Below are 18,905 nucleotides of genomic sequence, written 5' to 3'. Positions count from 1 at the left end.
AAAGAAGAATTTGGCATCTAAATTCTGTTTCAAACTGTTTACATAGAAGAAAAATATGAAATCAAACAGGACCATTACATCTGATCAATACATGATAGACTAACCCATCTGAGGAAGCACTTTGGTCATGGTTACTGAAAATCACCCAGACATTTCTGCTGATGCATAGATAGAGTCTTCTAATAATCAAAGAAACTATTTAAAAAGAAAGCTTATTAGGTGTTTTCTGAAACTGAGGTTGTATTCAGACAATGAACAGCATATACCACCACCCCACCCCCCCCAGGCCAACCACCTTCAGTAGTACCTCTGAATTATTTGCTGGTAGTGGAAGGAAAGCTAGTAAGGCCATGAAAACTAGAGGTTGAAAGTAAAGTGTACCTGTACGATCCAGAGCTGTTCCCTTGTGGGGATCATCTAGTCCAAATTCCCACTCAAATCAAAGTCAACTCCAGCAGATTGCCCAGTGCCATGTCCAGTCAAGTTTTTACTGTCTCCCAGGATGGAGACTCCACAACTTCTCTCAGCAATCCTAGGATTGTACCATTGCTCAATCATTCCCAGAGTAAAAAGGTATGCGGGGGTTATATTTAAACAGAATTCCCTGTATTCCCTGTTGTGATCATTGCCCTTATCCTGTCACTGGGTAACCGCCCAAAGGGATCTTGTTCCATCTTTACTCTCTCGCATACTCATTGGTATGATCCCCTTGAGCCTTTACTTTTCTAGGTTAAACAGTCCCATCTCTCTTTGCCTGTTCCTATGTAACAGATGCTCTAAGCTTGTAAGCATCTTTGTGGCTGTATTTTCTCCAATATGTCCACGTCTTTCTTGTACTGGGGAGTCCACCACAGGAGACATCACTCCAGATGTATCTCACAAGGTCTAAGCAGCTGAGCAGTATCCAGTATGTATCCTAGACATTTATACATGAAAGAAGTTTGCGACTTGGGGATATTCTTGAACTACCTGATATCAGAGGTCACAACAGACATTCACGGGAGACTGAAAGTGTCTAACATGGAAGTATGACGATATACTTATTGATTTTTTAATTAATTCCTGTTCTTTCATTAGATTTATGCAGTTTGATTTGATTAATTTCAAACTAAGGGGTTGAAAAGCATGCAATACTGCTTTTACTCATGTTACCAGATTTCTGTATCATACTGGCAGGAAACTTTAGGTTCTCTGAACTAAGCAGCAAAGGCACAAGGAGGCAATACTTTTCTCACTCAGAATTGGAATCAGAGTCACCTAAAAGTATCATGCAAACAATTTCTTATAATTAATAAATAACCTCTAATTACATTTTCTCTATGAAGAGTTTTGCATAAGATCCTGATAGAGAGAACCATGCACAAAACCAGAAGGGACTCAAGAGCTGCCAAAGCCATCCAGAATGTGACTTGCTTAAATTCTTAAGAACCCAAAGAACTGCTTTGCAGTGAGAGAAGGTTGCACACTCCCCCTTTGCCTAGCCTGATATTTTGAATTTGGCAGTGAAGATTATTAACTCAGCTTTTCTCTGCTGCTTCTGTGTAGGCTACATCAACAATAGCACTAGGTTGAATGTTTGTTACACTTACAGACCATCCTCAGGAGTAAACATCCTGTTCTCCACAGCCTGGTCAACTTCTGTTCAGAGGCTGCCTAAGCAGAAGATAAGCAAGCCCTTGCGCTCAGGCAAGGCTTACAGGCCCTGTGGATGTGGCTACCTCTAGTATCCGTTTCTAGTACACAACATGGGAAAGAGCAGGAGATACAGAAGTGTCTTAACAGGTTGTTACAGTTTTTTATCTCAAGAAACTTCACAACTCAGTATACTGTCACAGTTACTGTGTTTGCTTCAAAGCTATTATTCTATTAGTGTACTCCCCATCACCTACGCATCACTATTCTTTCAGATAAAGAAGTAAAAAGCTTTGATATTTCTCAAAACTAATAGTTGTAAGGAAGGAAAATTTCTGTCAGTTTTGGCAAAATATTTAACCATTTTTATCAGCCATACCTTCATAAATACAAAGATGAGGAACACTGTATTCATGTGGAGACCTCCACCCCTAGCATTAGTTCTCTTAAAAGACTGTGTTTTTCTCTAACTCTCCATGTGTTCATTGTAAATGTGAGCTTCAGAAAAGAGTTCAAAGTATCCCTGGTTTAGGTATCTTTTTCTGCTGTGGTACCCATGTGCCACTGTATTGCTGCTTATATTGTACCACTACTGTACTGGAAAGAGAAGTGTTTTATTTACTAAGAGAGGAACACAGGCAACAAACATCTACTTAGAAAATGGAAAATAAGTGACTCTAAATTCAGTGCCTGTTCAAAGTATTTTGAATGTTACATATAACAGTTCATTTATCTTATTCATCAACTTTTCATTCAAATACTATCAATGAGTATGTTCTAATAAAACTATTTTTAACACTTATAAATATTCCAAAGAAAAATGCTTTTCCTTTGGGGCACATATTCATTCATTTGTTCTACTCAACTAGCATCAGCATCCAGACCAATTCCATAGTGAGAAATTGATATTATCCATGTGTGGTGTAAAGTTTGGAATTTGTGATTGAATACTGTTTCTTGTAGATATGAGGCATCAATTTACCAGTAGTGATCTTTCTATAAGAAGCTGAAGAATTCTGAAGGCTAGTGCTTTCTGAAGCTCTTAAGGTTTTAAAGCTTGAAGAGATGTTTATTAAAAAATGGTGGGGTACAGGAAGCCTGAAGGAGTTTTTTAGACTGGATGACATGAAGGAGGCTGCAGACCATGACTTCAAAGTTGTATGTACAAGGTGAGAGTAATATTTTGAAATCTTTCAAGTTTGCTTTTTATACTTTTAATTTTTGAAACATTTTGAGTCATACTATCATATATGAGTGAAAAACACTGATAGCTATACTCTGATGATAAATCATCATTCGGGGATATTTTCATTTAATCTGTTCATCAAATACAAACTTTACAGAAGTCTTGATTTCTCATGTCTTTAAAATAAAAAAAATAATTAGAAAAACCATGTAATCAAAGCACAAACTCAATATATAGAGATAGGTGTATTTTCCTAGATGTAATAGACTGAATCCGTCTTGTTCAACATCTTCGTCGACGACATGGACAATGGGATTGAGTGCACCCTCAGCAAGTTTGCCAATGACACCAAGCTGTGTGGTTCGGTTGATACACTGGAGGGAAGGAATGCCATCCAGAGGGACGTTGACACGCTTGTGAGGTGGGCTTATGCCAACCTCATGAAGCTTAAGCATGCCAAGTGCAAGGCCCTACACCTGGGTCAGAGCAATCCCAGGCACAGCTACAGGCTGGGCAGAGAAGAGATTCAGAGCAGCCCTGAGGAGAAGGACTCGGGGGTGCTGGTCAATGAGAAAATGAACATGAGCCAGCAGTGTGCGCTTGCAGCCCAGAAAGCCAACCGTATCCTGGGCTGCATTAAAAGGAGCATGACCAGCAGGCTGAAGGAGGTGATCCTGCCCCTTTATTCTGCTCTCGTGAGACCTCACTTGGAGTATTGCGTACAGTTCTGGTGTCCTCAACATAAAAAGGACATGGATCTGTTGGAACAAGTCCAGAGGAGGGCCACGAGAATGATCAGGGGACTGGAGTACCTCCCATATGAAGATCGCCTGAGAAAGTTGGGGCTGTTCAGCCTGGAGAAGAAAAGGCCGCGTGGAGACCTCATAGCAGCCTTCCAGTATCTGAAGGGGGCCTATAGGGATGCTGGGGATGGACTATTCATTAGGGACTGTAGTGATAGGACAAGGGGTAATGGGTTAAAACTTAAACAGGGGAAGTTTAGATTGGATATAAGGAGGAAATTCTTTCCTGTTAGGGTGGTGAGGCACTGGAATAGGTTGTCCAAGGAGGTTGCGAATGCTTCATCCCTGGCAGTGCTCAAGGCTAGGTTAGACAAGGCCTTGGGTAATATGGTTTAGAGCAAGGTGTCCCTGCCCACAGCAGGGGGGTTGGAACTTGATGATCTTAAGGTCCTTTCCAACCCTAACTATTCTATGATTCTACGAATTGTATAGAGAAAGTTACAAGTAAAAGAGGCAACAAAGTTAATGAGAAAATAGTCTTATATTTTTTATTATTTAGGCTGGAAAAGAACTTTAGTATTATTCAGTCCAGTCATTAAATCAGCACTGCCAAGTCTACCACTAAATCATGTCCCTAAGCTCCATATCTACACATCTTTTAAACATCTCCAGGGATGGTGACTCAGCCACATCCCTCGGCAGGCTGTTCCAATGCTTGACAACCCTTTTGGTGAAGAAATTTTTCCTAATGTCCAGCTTAAACCTCCCCTGGCACAACTTGAGGTCTTTTCCTTTCATCCTGACGTCTGCAACTCAGAAGGAGAGAATGACATTCACCTCACGACAATCTCCTTTCAGGTAGTTGTAGAAAGCAATAAGGTCTCCCCTGAGCCTCCTTGTCTCCAACTAAGCAAACCCAGTACCATCAACCACTTTTTGTAAGACTTGTGCTCTAGACCCTTCACCAGCTTCATTACCCTTCTTTGGACATTCAAAATGTTTACATTTCTAAATATTTATAATATTTATATAAATAAAAATATTTATTTTATATAATAAATATAAATATTTATCTATAGAAGTATATATTTATTTACATATTTATTTATATAAATAAATACGTATAATATAAATGTAAATATCTATTATATATAATATAAATATATATTTATATATAAATATTTATAATATTTATATAAATGAAATTATAGGAATAAATATAAATATTTATTTATATAAATAAAAATATTTATTTTTTAAATATTTTGAAAGCCCCTTTTTGAAGGAAGAAGGTGATTTACTGAACATCTTCCAGCTTACAGAACTTACCCTGTGACTACCGACTGAAGGAGTCACAGGACTGGGGTATCAACACTGACTAGGGTATTCAACACCTAGTGCAGAATAAACACCACTATATGAGCACTGTTTTGGTGAAATAGTTGTTTATTTCCTTCTTCTTAATTATCCATAGATGGGCTTACTGGCTCATTATTAATTCAATTACATGGAAAAATGTGAGCTGGAATTTCTCTGGTGTGGATAAACTCATTTGACTATTCAAACAGCTACATACTTCGCCATATCAACAAATGATACAGGTTACGTTCTAAACATCCCAGCCTTTGAAAGTGAAAACATAATACACAAAGAATGCTGACAGATCTTTACAGAAAATTAATTATAATTGTTCACTGTGCCAGATGCCACCCTTCCCAATTGTGCTAGGCAGGGCCCCACTGCACAGGCAGTCCTCAGATCTCTGCTGCAGTCTACTTAAAAAAACTTTTGAAAAAATGAGAAATCTCCATCCCCACAATGGAGGCCAAGATAAATTGATGCTCCAAAAAATATTTTTTTTAATTATTTTAAGCAATACTTAAAAATGCCAATAATTAATTTGCCTCTAAGGGGCTGATAAGCTGTCTGATAATAGAAACTTTCAGAGAGAATTCTAGCTAACCTAAATTACTGAATTTTACAGTGAATGCTAACTATGAAAAAAAACATTGCCTACTAATGATAACCAGGAATTTTACAGTTACTGTGGCTAGATTGTGGATGCTCAAAAGAGCAAAATAATATAATTGGACTGAAAGGCAATAATGTTAATCCTTTATTATAGCACCTGAATGCAGTAGCATGAGAAGCACCAGCATATCCTAATGACATATTTTGGAAAGAATTACTTCTCTTTTATATAAAACAGAGCAATTACAAATCCTGTTCAAGTGATTTCACTTAAATACACTTATCAACGTCATGCCTCTCACTATATTGTGCCAGTAATCAGCAGTGGCAATCATATTTTTCTGTTTCCAGATGAGAAGTATGTTCATCTTGTATGATAAGACTGTTTGAAATACAATCTTTTTCTACCTAACAACCATGTCATCCAAACAGAGGTGAAGCTTTTCCACCATTTCAAGAAAAAGAAGCATCATTTGTCCTTGAAAGCACAGGAACACAAAAGGCTTAATTAATAAAGAGTCAGGAAATACCAGTCACCTGCTAGACCAGAACAGCAACTGATGCACAACAATCTTATGCTTTTCACAGTCATCAAATGCTTAATCCTAGATACCCCACTTACCCCCACTATCCCACCAGCTGCCATAGTTCACCCACCTGCAGCAGGTAAGCTAAGATGCCAGGAGACAAGAACACACTGTATTTGTAGCTATGCATCTGTCAGATCAAAAAAAAAGAAAAAAAGCTTTCCACTTGATGTGTTCTGATAGCAAATGTGTGACCCAGGCTGAGTTATCAGGCTAACCCAAGCAACTCTGTGTAATACAGAACAGATAATAAACATTGCAAGGGTATGGGAAACCCACTGTTAGTGACCAATACAAAAGTCAGTGGTGACTGCATTGTAGTGTAGAAGCCCATGGTTTAGGTTCAGTTAACTTCAAACTACTGAGATCATATTCTGTTAGACATCTAATTACATTAGCACAAAGCTCATCCAAGACCCACGCCACAGAATTAATTCTGTTCCTTGAGCAATGCTGTGATCCTCACAGCTGCAAACCCTGTTTCGCAGTCAGGGCAAAGAACAGCAAACACTGTAAAAGAAATAAATCCTATTACTACAAGAAAGCACTGAAGGTGTTAAGTTTACTAGAACAGTGAAGAGGCATATAACTCTTACAGCATCACCTCAACGTCTTCAGTTTGAGAGACAGGAAAAATATATTAATTCACCCTGAGATTCCTCCTAGTCGCCTTTCTGATGCTTAAGAGACAACTATTGACTTAATAGTGCTGATAAATGAATGAGAAGTTCAATTGAGGTCTATGAAATGGTACTTTCAGAAGTAAATTCCAACTCATGTTACATTCAGAAGCAAAATAGCTGTCAGAGAGATTTAACTCTCTAAGAGAAGTGTTTGGTAGGAAGATATGTTAAGTTTTATGTTCTTATCAAAACACAGTAATTCAAAACAGATTTACATTTTAGGAATGAAAACTGATAGATCAAGAACACTTAAATTATCTTAAGTAAATAAAAACCATAAAAGCATAGTAGTTCACTTTCATTAATGTTTCAGGCTGCCCTTCTCTCAAGAATTGATTCAGGGAGAACAGTTATCTGTCTACTCCATCTCAGTACTACTGAAATTGGCTCTTGCTATTCAAGCAATAAGCATCCTCCCAGATTAGGTGGTGTAATCAACTAGCCTAAGAAAGAAAATTTGATTAGTTTTAGTTTAGACTGGCAGGTCTTGAGAGCAGATGACTGATTTTTTTTTCAATATAATATGCTAAATAAAGGAATTACGAAGTATAATTCATAACCCCAAATGATAAAGTACTTGGTAGACAGCTTGAAACAGTGTTCCTATGGTTTCTCTTTCAACTCCTTTTTCCAGTTCCCTACTGTACCTCAACCTCAAACACAGGTCAGTCTTTCAGGAACAGGTCACTGACACACTTCTTTCAAAAACCAGAAGCTTTGTGAATGCTTACTGCTGTCAGTTCTACTGTAAGAAAACAACAAATACATACTCAAATTATTTAAAAGAAAAAAATCTGAATTCCAAGCTAATATATAATTTTACTACACAAATAATGTATCTTCACTTGTATCTTTCTGTAAACCATTTTTTTATTACTGTGTTTAAGGAAAGTATAAAACTAGAAACTCAGTGACAAACTTCAGGAAAGGGTTTCAATTTTTTTATTTAAACAGTTAAAAACTCCCATGGTTACAGGGACTGCTATAATAAAGCTTAATAATAACCCTTTGGGATCTTGCCAGCAAATACTTTGGTTTTGGCTACTTCATCATATGGAGGAAGACTTACAAAGTGTGACTTTGTTTAAAACTGAAAAGTCTACAGAGCGTATCTGAAAATAATCTGTACTTTAAGTGGAATAAGAAATGTTTCACATCCTCTGCTGTAGCAGTAGATGCAAAAACATTTTAAAGGAACAATATATATGTACAAGGAAAGATTTTATTGGAGAAAAGGAGCAAAAAAACTCAAGAGAAAAAAATCCCAAATCAACATAAAACAGGCATCAGGGTGGAACTTGGACATAATTATACTCTTAAATTATCTTACATGGATGATTCTGGAGTTTATTGCATGTAAAGGAGGAAAAATTTATTGGTATTGGTATCTTACTAGTCAAGTGTGGTCTAAAATCAAACAACATATAGTAAGCAGGCCTCCATCAAGATCAAAGCACTGTAAATTGCCAGATACAGAAATACAGTGTTAGAGGTTGATTTCCAATGCACTATATGACTGCCAATTTTCTCATGTCTAGCCTTCCTGTAAAAGATCGAGAACCACTAATGGCAGACTGGCAGATTGCCTACTGATACCCACGGGCATCCAGACATGCACTACACTTGTCACCCATGTTTTGAGCCAAAACCAGATGGGAAACTTCAGTGTAAGAGGAACACGTGTCCACAATAATGAGCTTTTGCAAGACCATGTATTTCTGTTAAACTGGACTCAGCACATGTTGCTGCGCCAAACGCTGAGCAATGTTTGGATTCGAGCTTGCTCAGAACTTGAGCAGGTTTCATCTCCATCAGCCAGAAATCTACCATATTTGGCCTAAGATTGAAAATTACCCTGATACAGACACCACCTGCAGTAGTGATGCAGAGACTCCTGCATTAAAGATTCATTAAAGCGATAGGGCTCTTCAATGCATCTCCCAGACACCTCAAGCTCACTCATCTCAAAGTATCCCAGAGTCATCATCACCTGTCTTTAAATGATTTCTGAAAATCAGCATTACTATCTGTGCAATTTTCAGTACCAAAATACATACTGGTAAAGAGTCTTCTGTCAGAACAGTTATGTAGGTATTTCTTCATAGAATCTTAAGAAAAAGTCCAGCAAAAGCTACAGAAGGAGCCCAAGAGACTAACCCTAATGCCTTCATATATTTTATTTCACTAAGATCTTAATATGTTTCATTTTATTTTATAAGAAGATTTATGAGCACCCTTGAAGAAACAATATCATTTTCAGATAAATCCTATCTTTATCTACTGGAACCAGAAGACAAATCAAATTTTCAATAATAATTACAAGAGGAGAGATATAAGTCTAGACACTCAATCAAAACTGAAAAAGCAATAGGGGCAGATGGCCTGAAATAAGAAGTCTTTCATGCAGTGCAAAATCTCTATATCCTTAAGATGGAAAAAAAATCAGACAGTTTCTAAAATTATTTGGCCTAAGACTTGCAACTACTTCTGATGTTTTTCTTTAGAGTGTTCAATGTAGATTGTAATGCATTTCTAGCAGCTGCACGTTAAATTGAAAGAATTTTTGCTTAAAACATTTCCACAATATGAGGATTAACAATACTTCATTGTATTGAAAAAAAAAAGACAAAATCCACCTCTGATAGCCTGTGCTAGAATTGCATTTCCTTTTAGATAAGATTTCCTATATAATTTCTTTTCCGTATTTTCCATTTGGTGATGCCATATTAAAATTACAAAATTCATGAAGAAATCCAATTTTCCATGGGAAATCTATGTATTGACTGATGGAGGCAAAAGATAAAATAGGCCAGAAGCTTTCTCTGTCCAGCTGTAAGCTTGAGAGAGGTAACTGATCCTTAACACAATGGAATACAACTGTGTAATGATTTTTTTAAAAGTTATAAAGCTTCTTGAAAATCATGGCCTAAAGATTTTCGAGCTTTTCAGTTTCTTTCTTTTGGCTTTGGATTTCTATAAACCTCCAAGAAAGTTTCAGATGAACTGAAGTTCTTAAGAGGGTCTGAAGTTAATAATTACAAAATCCTCATAAATAACTCCAATTTTCTAGTCCTGTTACACTGCCAAATAGTGGTAACCATCAACTGCTTCCTCAGCTAGGAACTCCTTGATAAAGTTTAAGGACCCAAAAAAGTGAACTCCTACCACCATCAATTGATAGGATTACATGAAAATGAATGCCTGGCAGAGATGCTTAGTTTGCTTGATGTTATTTCATTAATATATATATGCACGGAATAAACAATTCATTCTAACTGCTGCGATCACCTCAGCTCTTTAGCAATTAGGAGGTTTCATTACTGGGCTCTGAAGTTGCCTTCTTTGACCTTATTTTTAGGGAAAAATCCAGATGGTCTAATCTTGCTGTTGTCAGCATTAGAGACGAAGCTGAGCCTAATTCCAATTAAAACCTTGCCGGCTCTTTGATCACACTAAACAAGGTTTAATTTATTTTACCTGAAGGTGTACCCTGCAAAACTCAAAAGAGTAAGTGCTACAAAGGAGCAATAGAAGTATTCATAATTTAAATGACAGCACGTTTTATACAAAAGACTGTCAAGGAACACGACAAGGCTATGAATTAAATCGAATGGAATTTAAGGAATCTAATGCAGTTGGTAGAGCTAAATAAGAAAGATTAAAATCCTAGGTAAAGGAAAGGGCAATGGAAATGAAAGTGGTTAGAGATAGATGTAAAATCACTTTTGTGATTGCCTAACACATTTCTAGTATTTTACAAATAAAAAATAATTGTCAATTAGGAGAAAATAGTTATTAATAGCATAATATAAAACAGAATTGAAGGAACTCAAAGATCAAAAGACTTGGAAAAGAAGATGCGGCACCTGCAAACAATTTTTCAGTTACAATTTGAGGCTCTTTTATTTCTTTTAGTGGTTGAAGTTCTCTTAATGATGAAAAAGGTACGGAGTCTTACATAGTTCACATGGTCTTTTAGAAGTGTCAGCACAAAGATGCTGTATGAAGACATCATGGAAGTGAAAATGGAGTAGCTTAGATTCTGTTTTTTTCCACTAATTTCTTCAGTTTTGTGCAATACGGAACATTTTGTCAGGTGTTGTATTTGAGTTGTTAATGGAAAATAAATTGAGTTCTTTTTCCTCTCTCCAATTCATTCACATGCACACAGCAGTCTTATAAAACTTTGGAACAGCTGAATAAATATCAAAATGCTGCAAAATAGTTTATCTAAATATAAAGCTTTATGCTCTAATTACCAGCAAGCTGACAAAAGACGTAACTAGAGTAGGGAACATGAGAAGAGCCACTGAAATGTATAAAGCCATGAGACATCCCAGGGATGTTTTTTTGTCTGTACTCATGTCCCTGAGATGTTCTCATTTGCCTGGCATCTCATTAAGATGAATGGAACACTTCACAAGTCTTTGGAGAGTTTCTGAAAGGGCACAGAGACATGAAAGAGAGAAATGGTAGCATTTACCTTCTGCACCATTTAATGGATATTTATTGGCATGGGGATCAGGTGCTTACATTTTGAAAAATAACACAAAGAACCACTCCAGTTCTTTGAGGTTTTTCACTTTTCTTGCCTAAACTTTCACAAGCCAGTATTGAGGGTTTTCTTGCTATTGTTGTTCTGTTTCTTGTAATTAACGAGTTTAATGTTTCAAATTCTGGGTGGTAACAACAGGAGAACTATATAAAGTAGTAGCTCTCAAATATAGCTTCACAACAGATAATCTAAATACCTTCAGTATGCATAGGTTTCTTTGAAAACCTGTTAAAGCAGCCCACTTCCTTTTTTAGTACAGATGTACTTAATGTACCTTCTTCAGATGATCTGAAAGTTGTTAGTTTGTTTCAGAGATCATGCTGACTGAAATCTGAGCAATCCTTAAAGCAGCAGGATAAGAATGCTATTAGACTAGCTTAACAGAAATTTCAGCCTGCTTATTAAAGAAGAAATGGTGGTAGGTAGAAAGAAATGGCAGTAGGTGAAGTTCTAGTGTAGCTCTAATTAGGCCAATGTAATTTCCCAGGGAGCTGTAAGGGCTTAGAAAATTTCAAGTCAATATCCTGTTTAAAATAAGCACAGACGGTACACTCCATACACCACATGGTGGTATCTAACCATGCTCCCTCCCCTCTGAGCCAAACTGCCTCTGGATGATGGTGAAGATTTCCTTGCTGCCTGGGACAACTGAATGTCTCTTGATGGAAAAAAGGACATCCTACAAAACCAGGGCCACTGCTGCATCTTCTCCTTATTCTGTATGTATTCCTCTTTTGCCTTCCTATAAGGAATTACAAAAGTAAGTCATGGTGTTATGCCTTCACTGTTAATGTGAGGAGAGAAAGGGTTTTAGCAATACCTGCCATCTCCTCCAACACCTGTAAATAAGAGACTGATTGACCCCACAATTATTTGATGGTTAGGTATACACATGATGGAACAAAACTCATGCTGACAGAGACAGATATGGTAGTAAGATGATGTAACCTAGTGACAAACAGTCAAAATGAACTATTAAGTTTGTTTGTTAGCATATTAAAGCTTTAGCTTTAAGGAATCTGTAGCCCCCTTAGTAAGCTGAGAACATGAGATCTGCATTCCTTTCTCATGTTTTTAAAACCATTGACAATACTGGAGTGTGTTACAATGCCAAAAGGTAACAGACAAGTTTTCTTCCTGAACTGGAAATTCTCATATTCTCAATTTTAACAATTGCTATATATAATATGGCAGTGAAAGTCTCACCTCACAATATAACGCCTCTGTCTTACGGAACAATGAAGATCTATCACTATTTTACATTTGCATAAAGGCAATTATTTATACAGGTATATAAAAAAACAGGTTTATTGAATAGAAATTTATCTATACTACTGAACATATATTATTTTCAGCATTTTCAGTCTCTTGTTCTGGTGGTTCAAGCCTTTAACACCTCAAGATTTTGTGGCATGCACTGCAAATAGAAGAATAAGGAAAATGCAGAAGACATATGTATTGTATTTTATAAGTATTTTAGCACGTATTTAGAAGATTAAGACTTTTCTTGAAGCATTTCCAGTTAAGTAGCGGTAATTTTTAAATATCCTGAAGTTTGTTTAATGTGTTGTGAAGTTACAAGCTTCGCAGAATTCAATTCTAAAAAGAACAATAATCTAGAAGATCACATCTCTTATGCTAAGATTTCTATTCACTAATTCATAGTTTGCTTTGGACATCTAGAAGTATATTATTTTTTTAAATAAGTGATGTTTAAAAAAAAAAGTGTGAATTTGATTCCAGTAAGCAATTTTAAACTGAATTTTAGTGAAAGATTTTTTTATGCAAGCATCTTTTCAATTAAATCTATTAAAAAAGCAGTTCCTTGCTATCCCCAGATATGATAAGCTTACATTCCAACAGTTTTATAAATGCAAATTCACCCTAAGTGGGCATAGATTCAAACAAAACATCTTAAGAAAACCTTTTAAAGTAGGTTTTACATAGAACTTTTTCAAGAGTTATGATTTTTTTCTCCTCCCCCCCTCTGATACAATGTTTGTAATACCCAAGTATTAATTTTCTATTAAAAATACATATTACATTAAGATTGTTCAATAGATGTTTTCATTTTTAAATCACTGCTTCTAATGGTTCAGTCTTTTTGGTTTAAGAATTGAAATGAAACAATAAAAATATGCACTTTAAGCCAGTTGGGTTTAAGTCAACTTGGCATGATTAATTGCTAAAATACAGAAATTAGCACACTTATACCCAACTGAATAAACATTCAGTCTTCATGAAACAGAGCCATATATCTATGGGCATTAATTCCATAATTAAGATAAGTGACAATAACAATGCAGAGTAGCCAAAGGACTCTATTTACTAAAAGAGTGATTTTAATAACTCACAGATAAAGGAAACAGTTGGGATTATATCATCTTCCCATCTTTTAAAAATTCTAGTGAAAAGAACAGCTCATGTGGAGCCTTTTAACTTTTCCTATGTTGATGTCAGCTTTGCAGTTATACTTGGCATAACAGCTTTGATTAAACATTTTATATAATTGTAAGCTTCCTGAGGGGACTCAGAATGCAACTATCAGGTGCTTGGGTTACATTCCAGATGGCAAGAGATTTGCTCAGCTTCACACTCCTCTTCCCACTGATGATACTAAACCACAGTGGAATTACTTTGCAAGTAATTCTGGAACCATCAGGTTGAATTTCAGAGAATTAAAAAAAATCAGAAACTCTGCTTTTACAACAAAGCAGATGATTTGTAGTTATTTTTTAAGCAATTCCCAGGCTTCCCCTTGAGTAATTTTTAAACCCCTGTCTGCAAGCATTATACTTACTCTAAAAGCACTGCTGTTGCATTAAGTTTACAAGTGAACTGAAAAGACTTTCTACAATTAACCCTTTCCCACTTCCAATTTAACATTTAGCTAAATGGACAGTAATGTCAACAACATCTAGATGCAGATATGTATGGTAAGGGAATGAAGAGAAGGCAGTCCATAATCAGATTCATTTGGAATACTATCACACCTGGCCACTACCTAGATAAACTTTCTTTACCACAGAAAGTTAGCTTCTGCAAGAGAAGGGAAGCTGGATGGGATCTAATCTCACCTGCAGAAATAGCAATGCCAAGGTACACCTTAAGGATGTTTGGGGACAAAGCTAGGGACACTGCTTCTCTATATTCCAGAGAGATGCTTCAAATGTGGAGAGCTCGGAGGACAATCATAACAAATATTCTCGGAAATCCCTAATAACCATGTTCCTCTGTTTTCCATTTCCCTGGTTCTAGTGAGCTGTTGACTGGCCATGCTTGTTTCTGACTTGCAAGTAGAACATTTTAATGTGTGTTTATACATGCCTAATGATAAAGCTGGACTGGATTCAGGAATTTTCCTACCCCACAAAAATGGGGCTTGAACACAGTGGAGGTCTTTCCATACAAAGCTTCACCCCAAAAATTCTCATTGGTGACTGAAGATACCTAAATTCACTGTTCTGAGTTCAGATCCACTGTTTCTCATCATGTACAAAATCGAACCAGGCTGATCTAAGTGCCTGTTTAGACTGAACTGGACAGTCTTTTATTTCAGCACCCTAAAAGACTTCATTTGCTGTATTTCAGGCTTAACACAGAATCTGACCAGCTTTCCTCTTCCCATGCTAAGTAGCACATGGCTGTGACAGATTGAAAATGCCTGAGAAAGAGCAAGTGGCCATACAGGACTGAGTACTGGTTTTGCATTTCATCAAAATCATCATCATCATAATAATAGTAATAATAAGAACAACAACATGATTCTTCTGCAAGAACTCTTTGAAAGAGTGGCTATAGGCACCCAGTCAGAGGGGAGGAGTTTAAAAAGATGGTTTTTTTCCCTGACCTGGAACCAGAGTTTTGTGCTGCAATGCAGAATGAGAACTAAACTAATGCTAACTACAAGGAGGCTGCTGGCTAAAACAAAGGCTCATCAGAGATACTGCTATGTATGAATTCACTTGAAGTTATTGCAGCAGACAACAGTAGAAGTGGTGACTGCAGTGAAGTTAATGCCTGATAACCAGGATGGAGAACAACAAACACAAAAGTAATTTGTCACTCCAATTCCTTTTCTTCATTCTATTATAGACTTTTTTATTGATAACAGGGGAAGGAGGCAGAGGAAATACGTATACAAAATTTAGACTGACTTGCTTTTTCTGTCAAAAGCTACAGAGTGAATGGCACACCTTTGAATGGACTTCACTGTTATATCAGGGTAGTTTTCAGCTGAAGATCCATCAAAATACTGTCTGACAGAATTCATTACCCTCTGTAAAACCATCAAGGAATTTAACTGTGTGTAGTAATTTGAAAAATTAACAACAGCAATCTAATGTCAGACTGTCTCACCAATGTAGGATAAGACTGAGCAACTCTTGGATCGCAGCCTCAGGTTATTTCAGGACACAGATATTCCAAACCCCGTTTCACTCTGCAGAAGCAGAATAGAGAGCCATCGCAGTGGAGCATCTTAACATAGTAACACTATGAACATGAACAAATTAAAGTCCTGTACTTTCTTACCAATACAATTTGCAGATATTACCTTTGACTGACAGGAAAAAAAAAAACTTAAAGCAGTATTTCACAATATGTAATTCTTTGAATCAAAGAATTAAACACAGAGTAAAGGTCAGATGAATCTGATCTTGGAAGATAGGGATGTTGAACTGCAACACATTAAAGCCTCTGAAATCTCAAAAAAAAAAATAAATGAAAGGTCAATAAAGGATTTAGTCGGTTTGCTGATGGGTAACACTTTAATGAAAAATAAATCTTCTGTTCTATCAGATGATTAAAATGTCATGCCTGAACTGTATTCTAGATCTAGCAACATAAATGGGAATTTAAAAGAACATAATTTCATCTCCAATATATACAACAGTATGTGACAAGTATAAGTTTTAAACAGTAATGTATAGATTTAAAGAGTTTTTCATTAAAATAATGCTTAGAAACTAACATTGCAATAATATGAAAAGTCACAGAAAGTTAAGTTAAAAAATGAATATATACCCAAAAGGATACAACTTACTTCAATTTTAAATTTGAACACTGTTTTGAAATAACTATGATGGACATTTAAGTTATTTGTATACAGTACTAATATTTTTGTGTTCTTAGAGCTGAACATCAGTTGTGATGTTTTGATCCATCAGTTTGGTTTTTAAACTATGACAATACCAGTCCTGAATCTGAATAAAGTCTTCAGGACATAAGCATCAGCAACTAGTTCAATTTACGTAACAAAGGATTACCTCTTCTGTAGCTCTTAAAGAGACCTTTGCTCAAGAGAAGGGTCAAAAATGGATAGAGCTCTCCTAGCCTAGAAGGAAACCCTCACAAACACTACCAGGCAGGATGGTGGACTTTTGGGAGTAATGGTTTTGCTTGCAGTTCAGCTGATTTCCATTTATGATTTCCTTCTAACTACTTCAAAATTTTTTTAAGAGACAAAAAATTTCAAAAGAATCTCTGAAATTATTCTCTAAATAAAACTGTGAACAAATGCCTCATCCCATCTAGAAACTGCTATGTAATTATGTAAACATCCAAAATTTCAGAAAGTTAGATTGCAATGTAATAATTACTGAGCCTTCACCGGATATCCATGGACTTTCAATGTTGATATATTAGAAAAAGTAACTATGATTAATCTGTTTATGCAAAATACTATTCTCTATTCCTATTAGAAGTATATAAAGCAGAGAAAATAAACAAATCACTTTAAGCTACACTAATTCTTCATACAGAGTTATTTTGGAACCAAAGCATTATATATATTTATTCATGCTCATGTTTTGTCCCTGCCAAGGCTTGTCACAAACACCCAGGAAAGATCATATTCCTAGCTCACTTCCGAGCAATCCTTATACTTTTAGGAATTTTTTGTTTTATCAGTCCTTCTGAAATGCTTTAATGGAACACAGTAAAAGTTTGCCTGTTGCTCTTGAATGGATATATGTGCAGCTGCAGTGATGCTACCACACTGATGTCTACCCAAGAAACAGCTTTTCCATGCTACACTATTAACAGTACTTATTTAAATAATAAATATCTGAAACTCAATTATTTTTTTTTAAGTTAGGAATCTATTGGGTGTCTTCTGCATTTTGAATCTGGCAAGGTCTTCTCTGTTCAGTTTTACCATCATTTCCTTACCTCTGAAGTAGAAAACATGATTATTACCTACAGTGAGATAAAATGGGAAGTTCCATGAAGAAATTTAATTAAAAATTAATCACATGAATAATTTCAAAAATAGGTAAGAAAGATTCCTTCTTTTTTTTTTTAAGAACTGTGGTCAATATGATCACAAAGCTGCCTGCCTTATTTGCTCGTCATTAAAAGTATTCAACATATTTGTGGGAAAACATGAATTGATAATGAAACCATCTTAATGTTTATAGGTTTTTCTTTTCTTTCAATGCAGGCTTGTATCACCCATTGCTTTTAGATGTTTCAGGAGGCACCCATGAACATTTCAAATAAATATGTGGCACCTTCTTAGGAATTTACATTACATATTTCAAACAGCAATTGTGGGTCAGATGGTGTCTGGCTTCTGTGAAGCTGCACAGAGCTGCAGAAAGGCATAAATCTCAGTGTCTTCTTTTGTACACCCAGCTCTGACTGGTGAACAGCACCTCTGACACTGAGTAACACAGCTGTTCTTTCTGCATTTTTGCTCTAAGTTTCTGGACTGCTTAGATCATCCTTGGGAACGGAGAAGGAAGTGAATTTTCTGCTCTCTCTTAACAGATGTTGCTTGAGGTGCACATTAGCTGCATGCCATGCCTTTGGGAGGTCATTGAAAGGACATGGATTTTTCCGAAGGATTCAAAAGGGAAGTAAACTGCATGCTGGATTTGTTAAAATACTGGTTTTTGTTAACAGTCTAGTATAAACATACCTGACCCTTTCAGATGTTCCTGTCTAAAGAAATCTGGGACAAAAGTACATCTCCAGCTATACTAAAAAAAGAGCAAGGAAATTGGTAAGAAGATAAGGAAAAAGGCAATTTTTGGTTCCATGACTAAGTGAAAGAAAGGATAAGTCATCCTTCTAAACAAGATACAAACATTAGCATAGTCTTTATCCTCAAGGCAAATGAGACAGCTCAGACTGGCAATGAAAACCTTCCAAGGTAATCAGTAAATACAGGTTCTACATTTTTAGGACTGAGGCTCTGGAACTGCCTACCCAAAAGATCCATCAAATATTTACTGGAGTTGGCAGTAGGGCAGCTTTATTCCTCAAGCAGAACTTCAGTGGAAACCCACAGATGCTCAAACTTTTCTAAGAAAAGCAACAATGTTCATTTTTTCTGTGCAGCCCCTTGTACCTGTACCTTCTTATGTCAGAAAAAATGTTATGATCTGAACTTTTACAATGAAGAGAAAGACTTTAAAGATAACGAGAAAACACAACAAAATATGCAATAGAGCAAGCAAAAGGGAGAGCAAGTCATTGCTGGGTGCTGTTTAAGGGCAATTTTGTTATTGAATAAGCTTACAATTATAGAGTATCTGTCGGATA

General features: G+C 36.2%; 1 protein-coding gene across 2 annotated transcripts in view; it reads right to left on the bottom strand.

Moving 5' to 3' along the window:
• The window catches only part of KCTD8 (potassium channel tetramerization domain containing 8), a 92,919-nt gene that overhangs the window by 27,066 nt on the left and 46,948 nt on the right, over positions 1 to 18,905 (bottom strand). Inside the window, exon 2 of one of the 2 annotated variants that reach the window (XR_009724335.1) lies at positions 1,590 to 1,653. The exons of the other annotated variant lie outside the window; for it this stretch is intronic. The gene's annotated coding sequence lies outside the window, so the exon portion shown is untranslated. The remainder of the gene's footprint in view (positions 1 to 1,589; positions 1,654 to 18,905) is intronic. 2 annotated transcript variants of the gene reach the window in all.

Source organism: Neopsephotus bourkii, unplaced genomic scaffold, assembly GCF_033783945.1.
Source record: "Neopsephotus bourkii isolate Nb327-2 ecotype Australia unplaced genomic scaffold, CSIRO-AGI_Nbou_v1 NB_259, whole genome shotgun sequence".
NCBI lineage: Eukaryota > Metazoa > Chordata > Aves > Psittaciformes > Psittacidae > Neopsephotus > Neopsephotus bourkii.
The sequence above is the reverse complement of the archived record's forward strand: the minus strand, read 5'-3'. Positions and strand labels throughout refer to the sequence as shown.